This window comes from Monodelphis domestica, chromosome 1, assembly GCF_027887165.1.
Source record: "Monodelphis domestica isolate mMonDom1 chromosome 1, mMonDom1.pri, whole genome shotgun sequence".
Classification (NCBI taxonomy): Eukaryota; Metazoa; Chordata; class Mammalia; order Didelphimorphia; family Didelphidae; genus Monodelphis; species Monodelphis domestica.
In genome coordinates, this window is record NC_077227.1 from 212,665,499 (window position 1) to 212,676,495 (window position 10,997).

The following is a 10,997-nucleotide window of genomic DNA, read 5'->3' on the forward strand; positions in this document are numbered from 1 at the left end:
TAAAAGCCTGAGAGACAAAGGCTTCAGGGAATATTACCTCAGGGAAGGAGAAATCTTAGGGCACAAGTGCATCTGAATACAAATATAGCAGTTGGCATACATGGCTTAATTAAGCTTTGTTAATCTTTCCATACTCTTTAGAAAACTGCAGGCTTTTATTCAATTCACATCTACAGTTTATAGTAAATTTTATTTCTCCAATCTATGTTTCACCCTCTTTTTCAAAGCTCCTCTCACGTCCTCCTAACAAACATTACCTACTTTACTTTTTTTAATCCCTTTAGCACTGATGTTATACATAGCAAATGTGTCCAGCTACTTTGTTTTATACTCACACACATAATAATAGTTAACATTTATGTAGTGCTTTAAGGTTTGAAAAGTACTTTGCAAGCATTATCTCATTTGATCCTTATAACAACCATAGGACATAAATGCTTTACTTATCTCCATTTTATAGTTGAGGAAACTGAGGCAGACAAAGGTTTAATTCATTAAGTCAAGGTCACTGTTTGTTAAATGTCTGAATGAGACTAAATTTTAATTCTGTTCTTACTGATTACTATTTCAACAATCTACCCAACTGCCTCTAAAACATATGTTTCTTGGTATCTATATATATATATATTTTTAATGACCTTAATAATAAAGACAAATTATAGAGTGGCTATTCACATCATAAAATAATTCACAATTTTCTAAAAAGTATTCATTTTAAAGTTAGTGTTCCTTCAGTCACTGAAAATGACTTTGTACTTTGTATGTGATTTACATTTGCTCATCTGTGTAAATATTGTTCTCTTCTCTGCCCAGAGTGAATATAAGCTCTTCCAAGGCTTTCCTTGTGTCAAGGCCTTTCCAGGACTTAACAGAGTACCTTAAATATACAGAGTGCTTTATAAATACTATTTCAATTGACTTGAACGTCCAAATAGCCAACTATACTAATACATTTAAGATAGGATTTGTTTTCTGGTGTATTTATAACTCTTCTATTTTTCTCTTTTCTACTTCTTCCTTAACTATTCTTTAAGCTTATCAGTGGCACTTTTGATCATTGACTAGTTGAAACAGGTTGGAATATGCTATGTAAATGTATCTTTACAGCATGTGAAAGAATTTTTTAAAGCAATTTCAGGGGTAGTTAGGTAACCCAGTGGATAGAATACCAGGCCTAGAGTAGGGAGGACCTGGGTTCAAATGTGACCCCTGACACTTCCGAGCTCTGTGACCCTGGGCAAGTCACTTAACCTTGGTTGCCTAGCCTTTGCTGTTCTCTCTTAAAATAGAATTGATGCTATGATAAAAAAAAAAAAGGTGAGGATTTTCTTTTTTTAAAGCAATTATATCACACAATGTAGAATATTTTCATGAGAAACTAATGGTTCTCCATCCTTTCCTCATTGTTCTACTCTGTAGATAACATTTTTCACAGTCCTGCCTCACTATTTATGGCCAATATAACTATTCCTTTTGGGTTTCTTGATGACTAAAGGAGCAAGCTGCTTTCTGAGTCCTAGATGCATTCCATATTTCTAGGTTAGCATTGCTCTCCTCTGAGCCACACAACTGAAACAAACAGATTCATTGGTTTCTGCTCACAAAATAAACTTCCCCTTTTTACTAGATACGAATTCCTTCATCTGCTACCCTTAACTGCTTCTATTGTATAATCGCCTCATACCAAGCTCTTTGTCCCTCTACAAACCCCAGTATCTTCACAGCTTCACCTGAATAGAATTACTTTCCAGGGTTTCTCAACCCTTCAGTCTCTATCCTGAGCCCAGGGACTCCTGGAATGTCTCTCCACCTGAAGTCTTCTGAATTCCCCACTACGAGGCATTTATCTCTGGCCTCTGCTCTTTTCTCAGATCCAATATTAACATAAAGATTAGTCTAAGACCAAATACATTCATATAGTCGAATACCAGTCAAGCTGGCGACACTTTCAGTCAACATGTGAAGTTTTGCTATAGCCATGGAAGAAAGCAAGCTAATTCACTCTAGAATGAAACCAGTGACATTTGTCTCCTCAGTACAGTGCTCTAATATACATTTAAAACAGTAAACATAGATCTGGAATTCCTAAAGTATAGAAATAATCATTTAATATTTTTTTGTGCATAGATGGTTTCCATTTAAATTTTCTCTCAGTTAGAGATCTTCCTAGGGATAATTCTCTTATGAGCTCCCATCACTTTTACTCCCCTTTAAATTGAAAAAAAAAATTCTTATCTCTTTAAAATTGTTGTCAGCTTATTTAACAGGCAGTATATGACTGTGCCCCCTACTCCTCCCTATTCAGTAAAAGATTCCAGGATTTGACTTTTCAAAATGAATTTTGGAGTAGAAGCAATATGCACACATTTTATCAGAAAATCTGGGAGAAGGACTGATAAACAGTGAGCTTTATTCTTCCTGATCTCAGACAACTGGGATCTCTATCTCTATAGTATAAACCTTGAGGCAGAATTTTTGAAACCTATAAATCAAAGATAAGTGTCTACAACTAATGCTCTTCTCCCTTGCCCCTAAATCACTGCTTAGTAAATATTTGGGGAAGAGAATTAACTCTTTCAGGCTAAGGCATCACTAAACTGAACTCTTCAAAGAGATTCAATTAGTTCTTCAAAATATTACCTATGCAGTGATGTTTTGCCCAACCTACTCCTGAATTACTCCTGAAGTATTAATGTGACAGAAATTAATTTAGGGATGAGAAGAAAAAGAATACACTGTGTTTTAGAGATGTAGTTAAAAAAAAAAAGAAAGAAAAGCACATCTGATATCTAGGCAGTCCTTGACACACATTATATTATTTGAGCTTTACAACAACCTTGCAAAGCAACTGTAACAGGTAGCTTTATATCCATTTTATACATAATGAAACTGAGCCATAGAAGCCAGGAGGTAGGATTTGAACTCGGGCCTCAACTACCAATAGATTCAATTTGGCATTCATTTTTTATTTTCTGTCTATGTATCTTCAATTTACTTTAGGCTTATGTTCCTGGGGTACAGATCTAATGTCATTCTAATGCTAACACAATGACAGCAGTGGTATATATATATATATACCCAGATACACACATAGGTTATATACATACAGATAAAAGTACTCTCTCAATATATAAGCTACATACATATATAAAAGTGCTCTAATTCATCTATCTATATACAGTGTAGTTGTATATATGTTGCATATATAAGTACTGTAGTCCACATATAGATATATGTACATATATACATGCATGCATATACACATGGATTCAAGTACTTCTACTTAACAGTAACAAAGGGCAATTGGACAGGTGCAAATCTTCATTCTCCAGCATAGCCTCTCCATTCATTAGCCTCACTAGTATTTTTATCATTGCTCAGTTGCCATTGGATTTTTCTAGATAAATCAAGTCCAGAGCAGTAGTTGTTCGTGGATATTGAAGATGTGTACAGAGATATTTTGGGTTGCATGAGGTTAGGAGGCACAAGTGAGCCTTAGGGAAAATACTGTCCACAAAGGTCTATGGTTCAGAGAATAATCTACTGGCTGACAAGGGAACATTTGAATGGGGAAGGAAATTTCTATGTTCAAAATACAGAATTCTGGGAGTTGTTTGCAATCATGGTAATCTAGAAGTGAAAGCCCAATTATTGATCATACAATCAGAAGAACCTGGTTTGAGAGCTAAAGAATCTTCAAGGTTTTCTTCTCCAAATCCTTCATTTTACAGATAAATAGAGGCAGAGAGAGACAAAGTGCAGAAAGAGTAGCATAGCTAGGGTTCAAAATAGGTCCTCTGACAGTGTGAACAGAGGACCTGTGGGGGATGGGAAGAGTTCCAAGTACAAGCAGTTAGAGCCAGAGAGAGAAATTTCTGTTCTTCTTATCTAGGACTCTAAGGGAGCTGGATGGGAGAAATACTCATCTCAAACCCCTTTGCCTGAATTGAAATGAATGAAATTCTTCATGCCCAACTGAAGACAACTTTTGGAATAGAGACTATATTTTCCCCTTAGGGGAAATTCAAAGACATATTCCCTGGGGAGAGTTTTGGTCAAGCCCTCAAAAGTTACCCTAGGAAAAAGATAGGAGGGACCTTCCTCCTTCCCTCTGCCCTTTCCTTTTCCTTTCAAAATAAATTAGATACTTTGAATTATAACAGAATTGATTCAGAGTCTATGTAATAGGAGGGGGATTTTCAATTCATCAAAAGAAGAAAGCTGTGGGGAGTAGACTTACCCTCTGGTCTAAACTGCTTGACTCCATTATTAACTGCTCAACTCAGGGGAAGAAAGAGGAAGTGTCACACAAAACTCAGTCCCCTAAAATAGCTGCTCTCTGGTCCCTTCCTTTTAAGTTCCCATCGCTATTACAACAGTAATTCTTATGCTTCGTCTACTATGCCATGCTATTTATATTTTCTATATTAGTGTTCTTGCATTTAATTTTGTTTCGGTATATTAACTGTGAGCAAATTGCAGAGAGGACAAACTCCTTACAAGCTTTGAAGATTACTTAGTTCCTAAATATACTTAAAAGATAATTTACAGATAAAAAGTATGTACAAAGATATCTTGCTACAAAGTGTTTTGGGTCACTGAAAGCCTATAAATATCTTATAATGAGTTGTGGCAAGAGAAAAGAGACGTCTCAGAGAATACATCAATAAAGAATGCAACCAACTTTTTATACTCAGACATTTGCAGAGCTTGGGAAAAGTGAACCAGGACATGCAAGGACCTGTTGGGGGGTTTCCATGGTTTAAAAAAATGTCAGTTCACATGCTAATCACTGTTTCATCCCTCAAAACACATATTTTGTGATTGACAGAAGAAATTCAACAGAAGGTTTCATTTATAGACAGAGAGATACCTCCTGAGTATCCACTTATATATACCATCTCTCATCTTCTCCATGTCTCATGATTGAATCCTATTCAAACAATAACTGAGCATCTCTCCTAACCCATTATGCCTAAAGATGACATAGTTTAGTGAATAGCAATCAAGGCTGACCATTTCTGTAACACTGAAATAGTTTTATCTCTTACAACTTTGATTTTAAATGTGACAGGCATGAGAGGGTACAAAAAAACTCTTTTGGAGAATGACAGTTTGAGTGGGCAATAAATTCTGCTTAATCAAACTAATCAACCAACTTGTAGTCAAATTGCTTTCATGATCAGGATATTTCCCCCCTACATATAATTCAAAATCAGAAAGCTAACGGCATTCAGAGACAAATAGTTCCTTTAATAAGTTATTAATTTAAAGCTAGAAGGGGTCTTAGGGGTCATCTAATCCAACCTACTTTATTTTATATATTCAAGGAAATGAAGGATAAAAGTAGTAGAGCTGGGTTGTAAATTTGGGTCCCAAATCAGCATATCTGCCTTACTTTCTACATCTTTTTGTTGTTGTTGTTCCACAGATGTAATTTTGCAGCTTTTGTTCAATTAAATTGGATCCATGCCTCCACATGAGACAAGGCTGAGGCAAAGTGAAGCCTGGCTTTAACTAACATATAACTGGTTTTATTGGGGTTTCTGTGGAGCTTAGAAATCTGCAACTCATCCAAAAGAAGAGCATTCCTCAAATTCCATTTTACAAAAGCCATCCTTCTTTCAAGTGCTCCTCCTTTGCTCTCCATTGTATGTAAATGTTTAGTTGGTCATTTCAAGAATGAGAAGTAAAGAGAAGTGTTTGGAGATCAGGAAAAAGAAACAAAGGAATTCTTATTTATCAACTTTTTGATAGAAAAGAAAAGAAAATGTATCTACTCACTTAAGTTCAACTCAGAAAATGATCAGAACTAGAACTATCAACATTTGAAATCAACTATTGGCATAAACTATAAAGCACCATTATATTTTATTTTTATAAAGTATATTGTTTCTTATAATACCCAAACAAAAATAAGGTTTTCAGGATCATTGTTTTATTCTATACATGTCGTAATGTCTCTTACAAATGCAATAATTCTTTTTTATTTTGAAAAGAAGATGCTTAAAAAAATCAAAAGGAATGTTCTATCATAAGGTAGCATTACTTCTCAGTGCCTTTTGTTTTCAGGACAATTTAACAAGTGTCAGATTATATATGTGTGTGCATGTGTATTGTGGATGTACATACATGTATATATTTATGTATTTGTGAATGGGGAGAGAGGAAGGGAGATGGGGAGACAGAGAGGAGAGAGAGAGAGAGAGAGAGAGAGAGAGAGAGAGAGAGAGAGAGAGAGAGAGAGAGAGAGAGAGAGAGAGAGAGAGAGAGAGAGAGAGAGAGAGAGAGAGAGAGAATGTGCTTCCTGAGACCTGGAACCATATTTTTGCTTCTTTTTGTATACTCAGATTAAGTATTTGCTCTCCTCTGGGATACTTCTCCTTCAGTTTCTTGTTCCCAACTGTTTCCAATAAGTAAAGCCAGACTCGCAAAAGCCTGTGATTAATTATGGTTATGAAGACAAAATAAAGGTATAAAACCAACAAAGGGCAATGAATTTTTCCTGTGAAAAGGAGGAAAGACTTCATGTTACTAAGAGAAAGCCTAAAGACAGAAGGTGATACCCGATTAGTGTCTTGGGCTTTATAGTCCTAGCATGATCCAACCAAACTCCCTCAAAATCTTTGCCTCATTCTTTGTGGGAGTAACAACTTCTGTCTCACTGTACATGGCTTCATATACCTTCCTTTCAGCACTAGGCATCTTCATCTCATTGGAAACCAGGTTTCTCTTCAAGTCGGCTTCATAGTCAGCTCCCTGTATCTGTGTCTGCATCTGCATCTGTATCTGTATCTATCTGTATCTGAACCTGTTTCTTTATCTGTATCTGTATCAGTATCTGTCTGGAATGCGTGTCTCTTTTCCCTGCACTATACAGCTTCTCCTACTAGTCAGTTGATTTTCTAAACTACATGATGATGGGATGGGGTTTGGGGGAGGATGGGACAAAAATTTCCTTTTTCCTCCCAGACCAAGGCAACTCCTGACTTGTAAGGTCTTCCAACTCTCCAAGTACTGAAATTCATCCAGTTTAGCTATTTAAATCCCCCAAGGGGTGTGGCTAATCTGTTTACTCAGCCAATTCTATTTTTCCTTTCCTGGGTAATCAGAGTTATTCATACCTCATAAAGAATTCAGAAGGTAAACACATAATTAACACCTTGTGATTCTATTCTGAGCATTCTGTGACTATATCAATGGAGAAGGGGAAGGGTCTCCCCTATATAAGTATAACATATTAAAATTAATGGGAATGAGTTAATGGGAAACTGTCCTAGAAAGAACGAGTTCCCATTCCCACATAGAATATATTAGCAGGCAGGACACTAAAGAAATTTAGACTACAAAAAATTATTAGGAAATAGGGTTATTTTCTGACCTAATGGCCTTTAAGTTACATCAGAGCATTTCCACAACTCTGCCTCTTTAAAGATTTTGAGTAGAGAATGTTAAGGAAAGTGGCCCAGCAGTACCAGATCTCAAACTTTTCTACAAAGCAGTAATCATCAAAACAGCCTGGTATTGGCTAAGAAATAGAATAGTGGATCAATGGAATAGATTAGATACATAATGGAGAGGGGTAAATTACTTTAGCAATCTCATGTTTGGTAAGTCCAAATACCTCAAATACCTTTTAGGATAAGAACTTGCTATCTGACAAAAACTGCTAGGAAAATTGAACAAATAGTATGGCAAAAACTAGGTATAAACCAACTTCCTAACCTTATACCAAGATAAAGTCAAAAGGGATATATGATTTAGATATAAAGAGTGATACTTTAAGTAAATTAGGGGAACACAGAATCCAAAGAAGGGAATAATTTATGATCAAACAAGAGAAAGAGAGTATTATAAGATATAAAATGAATAATTTTGAATATGCTAAAATAAAAAATCTTTTATACAAACAAAACTAATGTAGCCAAGATTAGAAGGGAAACAACAAACTGAGAAAAAGATTTTTATATAAAATTTTATCTAATAAAGGTCTAATTTCTGAGATTTATAGAGAACTAAGTCAAATTTATAAGAATAAAAGTCATTCTCCAACTGACCAGTTGTCAAAGGATTTAAACAAGCAATTTTCAGATTAAGAAAAAACCATTTCAATAGCCACATAAAAATGTTCTAAATCACTCTTGATTAGAGAAATTCAAATTAAAACAACTCTGAGGTTGGCCAATATGACAGTAAAGTGAAAAATGTTGGAAGGGATGTGGCAAAATTTGGGCCCTATGAATTGCTGGTGGAGTTGTGGTCATTCATTCTGGAGGACAATTTGGAACTATGCCCAAAGAGCTATAAACCATGCATACCCTTTGATCCAGTAATACCACTCTTAAGTCTATCCCAAAAAAGATTTTTAAAAAAGGAAAAGGACCTACTTGTACAAAAATACTTATAGCAGCTCTTTTTGTGGTGTCAGAGTTGGAAATTAGGAGGATGTACATCATTTGGAGAATGGCTGAAAAAATTGTTGTATATGATGGTGATAGAATTCTATTGTGCTATAAAATGATGAACAAGATGATTTCAGAAAGACCTGGAAAGACGTGCATGAATGGATACAGAATGAAATAAGTAGAACCAGGGGAAAACTGTACACAGTAACAGCAATACTGTGAAATGATCAACTGTAAAAGACTTAGTTGCTCTCAACAACACAATGATCTGAGGGACTTATGGCAAAGAATCTGTCCACATCCAGAGAAAGGACTGTTGGAGTCCGAATGTAGATCAAAGCATATAATTTTTCACTTTAGTTTATTTGAGTTTTATTTTTAGATTATTCTCCTTAAAAATAAATAATATAGAAATATGTTTTACATGATAATACATGTATCACCCAGATCAGATTGCTTTCCAGCTTCTGGAAGGAGAAGAGAAAGGAGGGAAAGAGACAATTTGGATCATATAGCTTCACAAAACTTATGTGGAAAATTATTACATAAAATTGATTAAATATCTATAAAAATTTGTTGATAAAAAATAGAATTCTCATTATTGGTATTCTTGCTTAAAGTTAAAAGAATGAGCTAGATGGGAAGATCCCCAAGACACTTAAAAATACCAACCAAATTAAATGGCTCAATGAAAAAACTATTACAATTACAAAAGAAAAAAAATAATTACAAAACTATTACAAATGAATATTTAATCTGGTATTTAAACAATGATCCCTGTAATATAGGAATAACGCCAATGTATAAATATATATTTGGTAGTATTTGAAACATTAGAGCAAAGAGATCACAATTCCTTTTCTTCTATTCTGCCTCATTCAAAGTTCTACCAATTTATTTTAAAATGTCTTATTTTCCTGCATAACCCATCAGAAATTCTGTCTTAGCTATGCTTATTATAAGAGTGGCATTATTTCATCAAATCATTATCAAATTGGCCAAAAATTCATGCTTAGTGGATTCATATTTAGGCAGTTAGATGGTGAAATTGATAGAATACTGGGCCTGGAATAAGGAAGACGAGTTCAAATATGACTTCATACACTTACTAGCTCTGTGACCCTAAGCAAATCATTTAACCTTTAGCTGCCTAAATTTCCTCAATTGTTAAATGAGGATAATTATAGCACCTACTTCCCAGGGTTGTTGTGAGAGGCAAATAAGGTGATATTTGTAAAGCACTTATTTACAGGGCAACAAGATGGCACAACAAATAGTGGGAGACCTGGAATCAGGAACCCAGACCCATCTTCCCAAGTTCAAATCTTGGGACCCTGAGCAAGTCACTCAACCTATTTGCCTCAGTTTCCTCATATCTAAAATGAGCTAGAGAAGGAAATAGTGAACCTCTCCAGTATCTTGCCAAGAAAACTCCAGAAAGGATCACAAAGAGGTGACATGACTAACTGAACAAAGGCACTAGATAAATGCTTATTCCCTTTTCTTTCTTTCCCCAATTGTAAATACTCTGAATGCTCAGTCTTTAAAAATGCTTAACACTTCCTTAGCATCTCTTATCCCTTTGCAAAAATTAATTATATCTATTTTTGTCTCAGTGTTATAGGTTTATAAACACAGAGGCCCAGACAGTTTTAGTAATTTGCCAAAAATCACAGTAAATGAGGGGCAGAGTTGGGAACTAAGTCGCACCATAAATACTATTCCATTTTCTGGTAAAGAATCTGAGGATGAAAAGTTTGTTAATATTCTTTTCACTATAATGAGTAAATCAATAAAGTAATCATTGTTGGTTATTTTCTTCTTCAAAATTACAACTTTCCTAATTACAGATGAATGTTAAGTCAATAGTATTCCAGCCTGTGCTATTTGATTGCAGTTTGTTAAAGGGCTGTAAAACTCCATCATGCTTGGGTATGCCCTTTCAAAAGTTGTTTCATTGTTAAAACATTTTATCTCATCTTATTCTGATAATGTATTCTAAAAAGTACTAAATCTAACCAATTATTATGCTAAAGTGGCTTTTTTAAATTGATAAACCTTACTTCACTTTTTAATTTCTATAATCCTCATTTTATTTCTTCCAATGACTTATTTATTTCACTGCTTTATTGTAATCCCCAAATCCTCCTCATTGTGCCATGATTTTATTCTGCTGCCCATTGCTTCCTTAAAGGGAAGTTTTGTGCAAAATTATTGTGACTAATTTGAAATCTATAATCATGAAATACCTTGCTCTCTTCCCTTGGCTTAACTATCATGGACACTGAATAAGTGTTTCATAAGGTCAGAGGATTGTTTCCAAATTATAACAGTACCATTAGTTGTTATAAGTAGCCTGTCATTTTGAAGCCTAATTATAGAAAAATCCTGTTTATTAAAAACAAGAAGAATGAGGGGAAAAGTTTTGAATTTGACAAATTTGTGTTCTCTTATATTTTAAGGACAACAGGGCAACTAGTTTGTTAGGGACTAGGAGTTGCTGCCATGCTACAGGGCTATATTTTGGAAAAGGCCGCATTAATTTAATGAGGTGTTGGTGCTATTCACATTTCTCCCAATTACCCAAAAGCA